We start from the raw sequence: 14068 nt of genomic DNA, 5'->3' as shown, positions 1-14068 counted from the left end.
ATGTTATCGTCGGACCCGATGGTTCATTTTATTGGGAGTCTCAAGTATATAGAGAAAAAAGATGCCGTCAACCAAGGTCTGTAAAGTGAAAAGGTTTGCGTATTCGGAAACTCAGACACAGAGCATGTATCAAGCCTAAACGTCTGATGTCACAGGGAGACCAGAGACCAGGAAAAACACAAAGCCATTGCTTTGTAATGTTGAACTCCTCGGTTTCCTGTAAGCGATAATCTTTTTTTCTGCGTTAGTGAATTTAAACATAGAGACAAAAAATGAAATTAACAATTTACAGAAAATGTTCAAATCCGCCTATGGTACATTTTGCCTCCCGAGGAAACAATTAATGAAAAAGACACAGTTGAGAAGAGAGAAGTTTAAAAATCACATTATAATATAAAAAATTTTCCAGTGCTGTAAGAGAACTTTTACTAAATCACAGGAAAAAATGCTAATTGATCAAAAAAATAAAGTGAGATAGAATGACGAAACATTTTCAATTGCGTTCTCATTACTCTAAGTAGAAAGGCATATCTCTATCTTCAGAAACATCTAAAGTATCCTCTTCCACATTTGGAGACTCTTAGGCGTTGGCCATCATTATTTAAATTGTGGCAAGGTATTTTACACGATGCTTTAAAAATGATGAAAAGAGAAGGTAAGGAAGATTTTTTCTGTCTCTCTTAGTTTTATCAGATGATGAAATGAAAATTAAAACTACATATGAATATGATACAAAACACGATAAAAGTTGTGGCCCATTATGATAACCGGAAGCAAGCACTCTTTGTAGACTTCGATAGAAGGATTACAGATGCCATTCTTTTTGACGTGATTTCAAAATTTCATCAAATGAGTGGATCTAACCGCACACTATGGAAAACATTACAAATAAACGAAAATAAGTCATGGTGTATGCATCCAATTACCCAATGAAAATATTTTTTTTTTTTTTTTTTTTTTTTGTAAATGCGCCGCATCGTCTGAAACTTATTCACAATTGGCTTTTACTGGTTTTGTCTTCAGCGATAACTCCATTTTTGGAATTACTTAAGATTAATGCTGGTAAATATAAAGTTTGCTCCAAATTAACAGAAACTCACATATTACATGAACAATCTCAGTGACAAAATGTACGTCTAGCATCTCAATTGTTTTAAGGAACAACTGCAGATCCGATCCTAAATTATGTTCTGATTTAACAAATTTTATAGCAGAAGCAAATAACTGGTTTCATATTTTTAATAGTTATATTTCGAAAGTGTTGGATTTCTATGTAAAAGTGCTTATGGAAAGTATATAACAACTAATGATGCAGCAATAGAAAATTTTTGAAAAACTAATGAAAAATATGAGGTGAACTGGAAAAAAAAAAAAAAAAAAATCATTGCAGGTATTTCAAAAAGGTGTTATAATTTCTAGCATAATTTAAAAAGTCTCTTCCTTTATGTGAAAGAAAAATATAACCGCTTATACATTCTAAAGCATCGTTTAAATCAAAATGCTGTCGAAAAACATTTTTGCAATTAAGGAGCAGAGGAAGACTAGATGATCATCCCACTCCTCTTAGTGCTTTACACCATTTATGTATGGTGATACTACGCAAGAATGGTTTTATTCTAGTTCAAGAAAACAAAATCATGAAAGATAGATTAGAAGACAATTATCTAATTTAAAAATCTTGTGGCATGCTTCTGTAAAAGTGTGGCTCGAAATGATGACATGAAAAATGTCATTTTCATATTCAGATAATAGTGATACTGGACAAAAAAAAAAAAAAAAAAAAAAAAAACATTGATTGCTCATCAAAAAATTCTGAGCTAAATTTGAAGATGACTATCACAGAACATGATGGTTTAAGTTATATTTCAGGATGGATAGCAACAAAATATCCTATCGAACACCGTAATCTTGGGAGAATTTACGTATAAACTAAGAGTATCCAAATTGTGCTTCAATGTAGATAAAGAGTGGAGGATGCAAGTTCATAAAATGAAAGAACAATATTTAATTTTCAATGGTTCCACTTTAAGCAAGGGAGAAAATATTATAAAAGTTTGCTAAAAACTCTTAAACAGCAGTTTTCTGACACTGATGAAAAATTACTTACAAAATTTACTAGAACTCAAACTTTCATACAATTAAGGGATTTAAATAAAAATTAGTTAATCAAAAATAGAATACTAAAGTCAATCAATGAAAATTACGCCATAAGACGGAAAAGAAGAAACAAATTTCTTCATATCGCAAAATAATTGCTTTAACTGAATGAAAATCGAGCTATCGTTTGTTTTTGTTGTTTTTAAAGGGCCTAAGCATTGTAAGAAATGCGTAAATATTTTAGGAAAGGCTTAGAGTGTGACAGAGACTCTTCTGCTATTCCTCGCGAAGGTGGTGAGATGTCTGTCTGCACGTGAAGGTGTAGAATAAGGAACTGTAGTTTTCCACGCGAAGGTGGTAAATTGACTGTTTAATACATCAGCAAGTGCGAGTAGGCACTAATCGGTTATGTGATAAGACTGGTAAAACTATACAGAATCCTGTTTGTATCAAACGGCACTTGTATTTAATCTATTTTGTACCTTTTCTGATTATCTTTATTAAATGTTCTGTGGTGTGGAAAACAACGTTGGAATTGTTAACATCTTCAACTCCCCCACTACAGAAAATCTGGGGGCTCAGCCGGGATATTTGGATACTTGATATTTGAAAACTTCATACTTGGATACTGCAGAGAAGGTACTGTGAAAACTTTGCTTTATTTCTTTCTTGAAGATAGTGATACTTTTGTTTCGTTTTTAAAATGAGTTTCCTAAATAATTTAAAGAAAAGTGATTTAATAGCAGTTGCGGAATAAATTGGACAGACTGTTCCAGAAAATGCTAAAAAAGCTGACAGAAAAATTATCGAAAATTCTGATGTTTTCAAAACGAACGTTGAATTTGTTCGTGGCGTCGTAAAGTCGATCGCAGAAGATCGGACGCCTAAAACAAGTAATGAACACTATCTTTTAGAGATCGAACGTCTTAAATTAGCTCAAATTGAGAAGCAGATGGAGTTAGAAAGTTTAAAATCACAATCATTATGAGTGATGGAAGAAATGCGCAGAATAGTGTTGAAGATATTATTAAAAGCGTCAAAACACTAACTATAGCTGTACCTCAGAAACCGGAAGCTATGCATTTGTTTTTTCAGTCACTTGAGAAAGCTTTTACTACTAAAAGTGTACCAGTGGAGTTAAAATCAGAAGTGTTGATTAATATATTAGGTGATAAATGTAATAATGTTCTAACGTATGTTTCTGAACAAGAAATCGCGGATTATGATAAATTAAAAACTCTAATCTTGAAAGAATTTCAGCCGACACCGCGTGAATGTTTGAACAACTTTAAAAATGCACAGAGACATTCATCTGAATCACATGTTCAGTTCGCGTCTCGACTCAGTGCAACTTTCAATTATTATTGCAAGTTAAGAGAGGTAGATGACTTTAACAATTGTGATCTTATTGTATCTGATAAGTTGTATGAAACTCTTGATTCTAAAACAAAGGAAAATAATAGTGTTCGGGAGGGCCAAAGTTGGTTCCAACCTAATCAATTGGGAAGAAAATGTGATTTATTTTATTCATCCAAGGGTAAATCTTTAATTGATACCAGTAACATGCGAATCGAAACTCCAGAAAATAAAAAGCTTAATTTTTCCAAAAACAATCTTAGAAAAGCTCAGAGCAATTTCAAGGATTCAGGGAAGTTTGTAAATCAGGGCAGTAGTAAACCAGATCGTATTTGCTATGTTCACTTTGCGAGAAATTGTCCCAAACGGTTAGGAAAGGAGGAAAGTTTGTCTCCAAAAAAGGTATCTGGGTTAGAGATTGGCTCGGATAATGCAGCTAGAAATAAGTTAGAATTTATTGAACTGTTGATTGATGGTAAAAAAGTTAAATGTTTAATAGATTCTGGAAGTGAATTGATAGTTGTAAAGAAATCCCTTTTTCCGAATAAATTATCAAGTGGATGTATAGAACTCAAAAGTTCGTTTGGTCACGTGGTTAAAGCGGAAACGGCTAAGTTTATTTTTTCTTTATGCGAAAGCAAAAAACAAAAAGAGATAGAAGCAGCGATGGTTGATAAATTGATAACAGACTGTATTTCCCCCCCTTCCTGTCTAAAAATGATCTATTGTGACCAGGTGATGATTTCGCAATATGAAAATTAGTCTGTTGCGTCGGAAAGGAATTTTTTGTCTTTTATTTCTGCAGCCATTGAGGGAGACAGTGAAATAGATTTATGGCATATTAAAGATGAAGGATTACGCAATACTGTTTCCACTCTTATTAATGAGTATAAACCGTTAGAAAAGCCGCGCAGTACAGACTTAAAAATGAAAGTAATATTAAAAGATGATATTCCAGTTTCTCAGCGTTCGAGGAGAATTCCTTTTGCTGATCAAAAAATTGTTGATAATCAAATAGATGAATGGTTAAAGGATGGGATTATAAAGCCGTCGTGTTCAGAATATGCTTCGCCAATTGTTTTGTGTAGAAAAAAATCGGGGAAGACACGGATTTGTGTTGACTTTAGGCAGTTAAATAAAAAAATAGTTAAGGATTCTTTTCCTATGGCACAAGTAGAAGTTTTAGATCGTTTGGGTGAAGCAAAGGTTTTTTCGACATTAGGCTTAAAAAATGGTTTTTTTTCATGTTCCAGTTGAGGAAAACTGCACTAAATATTTGGCATTTATTACTCACGCAGGCTTGTACGAATTTCTAAAAGCACCTTTTGGTTTGTGCACGTCCCCTAGTGTGTTTCAAAGATTTATTTATAATGTGTTTAGAGATTTAATTCGGGATGACACTTTTGTTACTTACATGGACGATTTTATTATTCCAGCACGAAACGAGAACGAAGGTTTAGAAAAGTTGAAATGCGTTTTAGTAGCCAAAGAATATGGTCTGGAGATTAATTTTAAGAAATGCCAATTTTTTAAAAGAAAAATAGAATTTCTCGGGTATGTTATTGAGGATGGTACAATTCGCCCCTCTACTGAAAAAACAAGGGCTGTTCAAAATTTCCCGGAACCCAAAAACCTTAAGCAGATTCAAAGTTTCTTGGGCCTTACTGGGTATTTTAGGAAATTTATTGCCAACTATTCAAAAATAGCGAAACCACTAAGTGATCTTCTTCGTAACATAGCAGAATTCAAATTTGGGCCTGAGCAAAAAGATGTATTTAATAAACTGAAAGAACTTTTATCCACAAGTCCGGTTCTTCATATTTTTAAACAAGGAGCACCATTAGAATTGCATACAGACGCAAGCAGTCATGGTTTCGGCGCTGTATTGCTACAAAAGTCAGATGATGGACAGTTACACCCCATTTACTTCATGAGTAAAAAAACGAGTCTCCAACAAGAGAAGCTATCTAGTTATGAGCTTGAAGTTTTATCTATAGTAGAAGCTCTAAAGAAATTTAGGAATTACCTTTTAGGATCTAAGGTCAGGATAGTTACAGATTGCGATGCTCTCCAGAAGACCATGTTTAAGAAAGATCTAACCCCTAAAGTAGCGTGATGGGCGTTACTTCTAGAAGAATTTGACTATAAAATTGTTCACAGATCTGGGCAACAAATGAAGCATATGGATTCATTAAGTAGGAACGCTATTATGATGGTTACTTGTTCTCAGGGAGAAATTACAGCCAAAATTGCACCTGCGCAAAGAAGTCATGAGCGTCTCCAGTTGCTAAAATCCTTAGTCAAGCAAGGACTGAAAAAACATTTTCTAGTGAAAAATGGAGTATTATACAAGTTCGACAGTGGTCGTGAGTTACTTGTGGTACCCGAAGCATTAGAATATGAAATCATACGTAGTATCCACAACAAGGGACATTTTGCAGTGTCTAAAACAGAAGATCTGCTAAAAAACGACTTTTATATTCCTAACCTTAGAAAACGAATTGAACAAGTTATTTCAAATTGTGTAGAATGTATTTTGTGCGACAGAAAATGAGGTAAGAGCGAAGAGTTGCTGAATCCCATACCAAAAGATAGTATCCCTTTGAGCACTTTTCATATCGATTTTATAGGACCATTACCTTCGACAAATAAGAACTACAATCACATCTTAACCGTGGTTGATGCATTCACAAAGTTCGTGTGGCTCTATCCAGTAAAGTCTACATCAGCTCAAGAGGCATTGCAGAAGCTGAAACTGCAACAATCAACTTTCGGTAGTCCTTTGAGAATTATAAGTGATAAAGGTACGGCGTTTACATACTTGCCAACCTATGTCACTCAAAAATCAGGAGATTTTTTTAAGAAATCGGGAGATTTTTCATAATGTTAAAAAGACTTTTTAAATGATGAAAATATAGTTTTTGATAATGAATTTAAATAGTAACTAATTCTTAAATGCAAGCAACACAAAAATGCCTTACACATAAAAAACATTTTTATTACTTGCATCGTTTTAAAATAAAATAAAATAAATAAATAAAAAAACCCACTTTAATCAGTTTTTGTACAAATGTTATAAACAGTGGCAGATTTTGCTTTCTTTAAGAAAGAAATTTCATAATTTTGTTCATAGCAATTGCCACGTAGGCCCGCTTTCGCTAATAAAAGTTTTTCTAATTTGTCATCACTAATATTAGATCTAAATTTAGTCCTCGTTTTCCCAACAACATTGAAAATCCTCTCACACTCTATATTACTATGGGGAACTGTCAAGATGGCCAACATAATTCTAGACAGTTCACTATATTTTAAAATTCCATCAGCATCTTTCAGTTTTCCAATTAAACTCCACTGGGTGTCAGTCCTAGCTGATTTTATAACTTCATCCAAGTTTTCTAATTGTAAACTGCTGTTATGCAGTTGTTGGAACTGTTTCAATTTTTCCTTCCTTTTAGAACTCCTTTCAAGATAATAAATATCAATAATGTGTTCATCCACATTTATTGGTAAAGAAGCTGCCCCTTTTTCAGCTGCTAAATTTAAGAGGTGACAGGTGCACCTCATAATCTGCAAATCTGAATTTTCCTTTCTCAAGATGCCTGCAACACCAGTATTCAAGCCTACCAATGTTGGTGCATTATCGGCAACAAGTGCTAAGCAATTATCCAGAGGAACTGCATTTTCTTTTAAAGTTTTAATAATTAGCTGTGCTATATTAAAACCTGTCAAATGTCCTTCTAAAGTGGGGACAGAAAGTAAACTGCACTCAATTTCTAAAGACTCTGGATTGGATACAGTTTTGAACAACAACTGGATACAGTTTTGAATCGGTATTATTGCTTCCATAGAGAGGCAGAACGGAGCTGTTTTAATGCAATCAATAACTGAAGATTTATTTTTCAAATCCAGTTCTTTAACAATTGCACCTGTTTCGATTCTTGAGTGTTTCTTAGCGATTTCACTATCGGGAAACATTTTTCTAAATACAACTGCAGCATGATCTGATGCATTCAGTGCTCCAGTAAAAAGGCAGAGAACAGATATTCTGCATTAATAACTTTTTGGTCCTTTGTTCCCGAAGAAAAATTTAATTTTCCGTTTTTTTTTTTTTTTTTTCAAAACAACTCCTGTTGTCCTTGTGTTTTTGTGTACGCAAATGTTTGAGAACATCCGCCCTTCCACCATGCGAAATCGAAAAATCGCAACGACAGGCGGTACACATTGCAAATTTATTACATTTCCTTGAGGAAATAATGGAAGGAAAGTCAACTGTGTACGATTTTTGAAATGTACACGAGTATTTCACCTTTCTCACAGACATAACAAAAGATGATAATTTCTAAAACTATTTCCCGAAGGCACGTGTACTCACACAACTGAGGACAAGATGCCCGAAATAACTAAAGAACATCCAAATAACAGCTTGCTTTGTCCTCATTGGCTAATATATGCCAGATGACATGCAGTGGAGCACGATGCCCATTGGAGAACGAAGTTTCTGGATACGTATATGCTCTCAATCACAAAGCAGAAGTTATCTAATTCGCAAGATTTTGTTTTAGATATAATCTAGAGAAAATTCAATTGCTTTCAGACGTCCAAAATCACTTTTTTTTTGTTCATATAACAAAGTATTAAGCCAAGTTCTATAAAAATCATGAGAAATTTTAAGAATAAGAAAAAGTCGGGAAATATATCGTAAATCGGGTTGGCGGGAGAGCGGTCGAAAATCGGGAGTCTCACGCCTAAATCGGGAGAGTTGGCAACTCTGCGTTTACCTCTAAAGACTTTGAAGATTACTGTAGTCAAGAGAAGATCCAGCACATATTTACAACTACAGGCGTTCCTAGAGGAAATGGACAAGTGGAAAGGATTCATCTCACTCTGATTCCAGTCCTGTCCAAATTATCCATAGATGATCCAACCAAGTGGTACAAATATGTTGGAGATGTACAACGGATTTTGAACAGTACTAAGAGCAGAAGCACAAAGAGTTCTCCATTTGAGCTTCTCACTGGTGTTAAAATGAGAAATCAAGAGGACTTAAAGATTATGGAAATTCTTGAAGAAGAAGAAAGAAATATTTTGATGAAAGATCAAGAAGATATGAGAGAGGAAGCAAGGAAAAACATTCTAAAAATTCAGGAAGAGAATAGAAAAACATACAACAAAAAGAGGAAAGAGGCACAAGTATACAATGTGAACGACTTAGTTGCCATACAAAGAATGCAGCATGGAGGTGGTCTAAAGTTAAGGCCAAAGTTCTTTGGCCCATATCGTGTAACAGCGAGGAAAGGCAAAGATCGTTACCAGGTGGAAAAAGTGGGACACCATGAAGGTCCTGGATGTACCACTACTGCAGCTGATCTCATGAAGCCGTGGACTTCTACTATATAGGACTATGTGTGGTTCTTCCACACTTCTTTCTTTTTTTTTTTTTTTTTTCTTTTCTTTTTTTAAATTTATTTTCAGGTGCTGTTTTGATGTTCCAGTGTTGCTGATCCGTGTTTTCGTGAAAAAGTGTCAGGACGGACGAGTTGTAGTATCTGTAAGTGCGACACAACCACCAGAGGGCCTCACCGATGCGCCAACAGCGAGGTGAAAGAGGAGTGTGACAGAGACTCTTCTGCTATCCCTCGCGAAGGTGGTGAGATGTCTGTCTGCACATGAAGGTGTAGAATAAGGAACTGTAGTTTTCCACGCGAAGGTGGTAAATTGACTGTTTAATACATCAGCAAGTGCGAGTAGGCACTAATCGGTTATGTGATAAGACTGGTAAAACTATACAGAATCCTGTTTGTATCAAGCGGCACTTGCATTTAATCTAATTTGTATGTTTTCTGATTATCTTTATTAAATGTTTTGTGGTGTGGAAAACAACGTTCGAATTGTTATTTAACATCTTCAACTCCCCCACTACATATATATATATATATAAATGCGTATTTCTTAATATAAAATATTATATTACACCTTTATAATGTGAATTAAATAAATAAAAGTATTTTCTATTCTGAAATAGCGAAGTGACACATACAAAATATGCAAAATTAAAAAACTATTTTTTTTTTTTTTTTTATAATAGCATTTGCAATTTTTTTTTTTTTTTTTTGTGTCAGCTCATTTTTCCAGAATTCAGCATATTTGAATTAGGTTATATTATGTTTAGAATTTAATAAATATTGCCAATAAATTAATGCAATTTACAACCCATAATTAGCCCAAAGGGGCATTAGCTCAGAAGGGTAATTTAGTTTTGCCATTTTGCATTGGTTCACTATAAATGGCAAATCACTTTTGAAATTGTTTCCAACAAATATTATCACCCTTTATTATATTTAAAGAAATTAAATAATGAAGAATCTGCATAAACATATATATGTTTCTCGTATTGTGTTAAAACAAAGGTACCTAAGCCATCAAATTTTGAATAATGTAATTTTCCACTGAATATGGCCATCTGGAAGCCTGCATTTGAAATCTGAAATTTGTTTTATTATTGATTTCATATTTTGTAACACTTTAACGGATTTTTGATTAACAAACTCAATGATTTCAAAGCAACACTGTACAAAAATAACATTTTTATCTCAAGTTCGCAAGTCTCTATCGAAAATTCTACATTAAAATTATTTTGCAATACTGCTGTTGAAATAAATTTTATGGTTTAAGAGCGAAGAAGATGATATTTAATAAATAATGGTAACACACAAAATATTAAAAAAAATGCCCTGTAATATAAAAATCTGAAAGATTTTATTTTAAAAACATTTAAAAAATTTTTTTCTGTTCGTTGAACTATTGAATTCCACAAAGAAAACATAAACAAACATTTAAATTTGATTTGCTTCTACAAGTAACTAAAAAATTTCTTGCCATTTCTGATATGACATTGGAAGAGTGAACCAACCTCAACATAAAAATTGTCGCCAAACCTGGTGATGAAATGGTTACAGTGGGAGTCTGGACATTGACCAAGAGTATAAAAACGTATTGCATCGGTACTTTAAAAACATAACTCGCACAGTGACTGATTGAAATGAATGTGTCAAAAGTACTTGCTCGGAGTTGTTTGTGTATGATTTTATAGTGGGCCTGTCCAGCAGCAGAATCAAGTTGCTGAATTTGCTAGGCCTCTGGGGATGATGCCGTTAATGAACAAACCACTAGCCAATGGGAAAGTTCAGACCAGTCCACCAGGGCTCAGGTCTCTTAGTGATGCACCATACAGCTGTTGGCCGCAAGTCTGGACGATGAGGGCCTGAGAGCAGCCATAGAGGGTGACAGTAGTCAAACATGTGATGAGCTTGCTGCACACTTCCAGGAATCTGATGAAACAATCAGACTCCTTTTGCACCCCACAAGAAAAGCATACAAGCTGAGCAAGTGGGTACCCTACTCACTGTCCGATGCAAACAAGCAACAGAGCTCAGCTTGTATGCTTTTCTTATGTTACTACCTGTTTGCCACTGCTTACTCGGCACCACAATGCATCCATATTTGACCGAGTACTCACCAGTGATGAAAAGTAAGTCCAGTATGATACACGCAGGCATTCCATACAATAGTTGTCTCCATGGGACACTGTGGCCTCACACTGCAAGACCTTCTCTTTACCCACGCAAAATCATGCTCTGTACCTGGTGGAGTAGTTGCCAAGGGGTGCACTATGAGCTCCTGCCAGTGGGCCAAACTATCACGGCAGGCCTGTACACACAGCAGTTGGAAAGTGTGCATCAGGCGCTGATGCATAAAGAACCAGCATTGGTCAATCGTAAGGGTGTACTCCTCCTCTATGAGATAGCGAGGCCACATGTGGCTCGATAGGCCAGGGACACCATCCAGCAACTGGGCTAGGAGACACTACACCAACCACCCTACTCCCCAGACTACCACCTTTTCCATTCCCTAGACAAGCATCTTCATGGGAAATCCTTCAACAACTGGGTAGACCTCGAAAAGGCTCTCACACACTTCTTTGCGTCCAAGACTCTCGAGTTTTACAGCGATGGCATCACAAAGCTAGCTACTCGTTGGCAAAAGGCACTGGATGCCGATGGTGATTACTTTGGGGATTAGCAGTAATTATTATTTGTTTTATGACTTTTTCTTTCTGACTGTCCAAAATGGCAAGAACGTTTTTGGTTACCTTGTATTTTTGATGATTAAAATTCAGTTGATTAATTTCTGTATTTGCTCAGCATATTATCATGTTTCTGAAGTAGCTTCTTTTCTCAAGTACAGATAATGCAATGTGTCATTTGACAATAGATGGTTGTTAAGATTCTGACTTTATTTTCAAGCTTTAGTTTTAACAAACATAAATTGACATTTCTCTTGAAGTTAGTCAGATACTAAGTTATATTAATTCAATAAAAGTCATTCAGATACCAAATTATATCAATGAAAGGGGGAAAATCGCACATCCATCTTTATCCTTGAACTGGGGAAATAGATATTCTTTCATTTTCACATACAAGTGAATTTCCTTTTTTAAGTTATATTTTTCTTTTAACATGACCCTTACTCTACTCAACTAGTGCACTTCTGTGTTATAAATTACATCATCATGTTACATTTAATTCTTTTTAAAAATTCATTAAATCAGTGGCAATTTATTACTTGAGATTTGAGAAAATGAATAAGTTTTATTATACGGATGGTGACATCTCGCACATTTAAAGTTTCTGCGCAAAAATTCTGTCAATAAATTATACAATGATTAACAAATATTTCTCTTCCTGTCAAGTTTTTAATATTATTAAATAACACTCCAATGACTTCTACATTCATGCCCCATCAACTGATATGCTGACAATCTCTTCCAATGGAACCGAGTTCTTCAACAGTGATTATAGCTCACTATACAAGTCTTTACCTGCTGTAGTATATTGGTATTAATGAACCCAGTTCCCCAATTACATCAAAACTGGAATCAATTCCTCTTCCAAATATTGCTGTGTATGTCAATATTCTCATCAAGTACCAAGGAACTCCATTAAAATTTTTCACTGCATTCACCTAAAGTTACAGTAATGTTTTTAAACATGTCTTCAGTTCTTCTTGCAGCAGTGAATTTTTACTATTTTACTATTTTAGACATAATGTCTTTTTTATCAGTAAAAGTTATTTCAGCAACAGCAGTTAAAACATTTCTTAACCATCTTGCTATCAACAAATAGTTTCATATTTTGTCTAAAATCTGATTAATAGCATAACTAGCTTTCCCTACCAAATCCGTTGAAAAATACTGAGCTTTAAATATACATTTTTGTTGTTTTAAGTTTTTCTCTCAAATTCATTTGTAATGTTTTTTCAACATTTGACCTTGGATGTTTTTATAATTTGTGTCATGCTTCATCTCATAATACTGTTTAATATCATATTCTTTTAACATGGATACTGAATCCAAGTATAAAAAGCTAACAGCTTTGTCCTTTACAAGAGTGAAAAAATAATGTACTTCCCATTTTCCATTAAAATTTCTATTTTAATATCCAACTTTTTGTTTCTTTATTTGTTTTGAGGATACTTTTTCAACTGTAAGAATAAAGCAAGTGTTTATTAAAAAAATAACATGATTTTCAGTCAATGTAATTAGTTTTTAAATAAAAAAAATACTGCTTACCTTTTTTTATTACAGTGATGCATAAAATAGTCGATAAAATCACAAAAGTAGTCAACACAAAATATACACTAAAGAAATTCTGATGATTTGTCAAAATTCTTTTAACTAAACTTGAAAAACTATCATGAAACAAGCAGTTTATATGACTGCAAACAACTGTCAGTACGGAGCACAAGAACGCCTTGTGTGCAACTCAGTAGCTCTTTAAGTAAAACTTAGCCTGACCTTGGTATGCACAAACAGAAAAGAGATCAGAGCAACATACTATTCTTATGAGAAAGCAGTCTCTTCTAGCTGGTGTCTGGCAATGGTTTCATGTAGGATATGTGATCAATGCCACTTCATGTGGTGTGTTTCAAATCTCATTCTTGCAGGGTATCTGTATAAAATATTTGTGAGGATTCACAAGATGTGATGGCTGATGCACCAAGAACGACGGATACTGAAGTCTTGCATCTCTTTTAATCTACTGTGGCCAGCATGGAAACTAAATTTGATGAAAGTTTGAGCCTTACCCAGATGCTGTATTCTACTGCAGTACTGATAGAAGATTTAAATTTTGACTTATGAGCAGTCAGACTGTAATTAGCTATGATGCATATGTTGAAGAATAAAATAATTTTTAAGCCTTGCCAATTGATACAATCTGATGTTGAATACTCACCAATTTCTTCTCTAAATGCGCAAATCCTATTGAGATTGAGTTTTAAGGGTCCAAATGAAAAGTGAGCTGGGCCGAGAGTTGCTCACCCTTGACATAGAATATAATATATTGAAATCCTTTTCATACACAAATGAATTTTCTAACTGTATACAAAGCTATCAGTTATTCCTGAAACTTTATATATATTAAGAGCATGTAATATATATTATTAACCTTTCAGAACCCTTTTATACTGAGAAAGGATTAAGACAGGGAGACTCACTATCTTGACTGCTGTTTAATATAGCTTTAGAAAAGGCCATAATAGACTCTGGAATAAACAT

Source organism: Stegodyphus dumicola, chromosome 5 (assembly GCF_044657685.1).
Source record: "Stegodyphus dumicola isolate Sdum_Otavi_A_Nest chromosome 5, ASM4465768v1".
Lineage (NCBI taxonomy): Eukaryota > Metazoa > Arthropoda > Arachnida > Araneae > Eresidae > Stegodyphus > Stegodyphus dumicola.
This window is presented reverse-complemented; position numbering follows the sequence as displayed.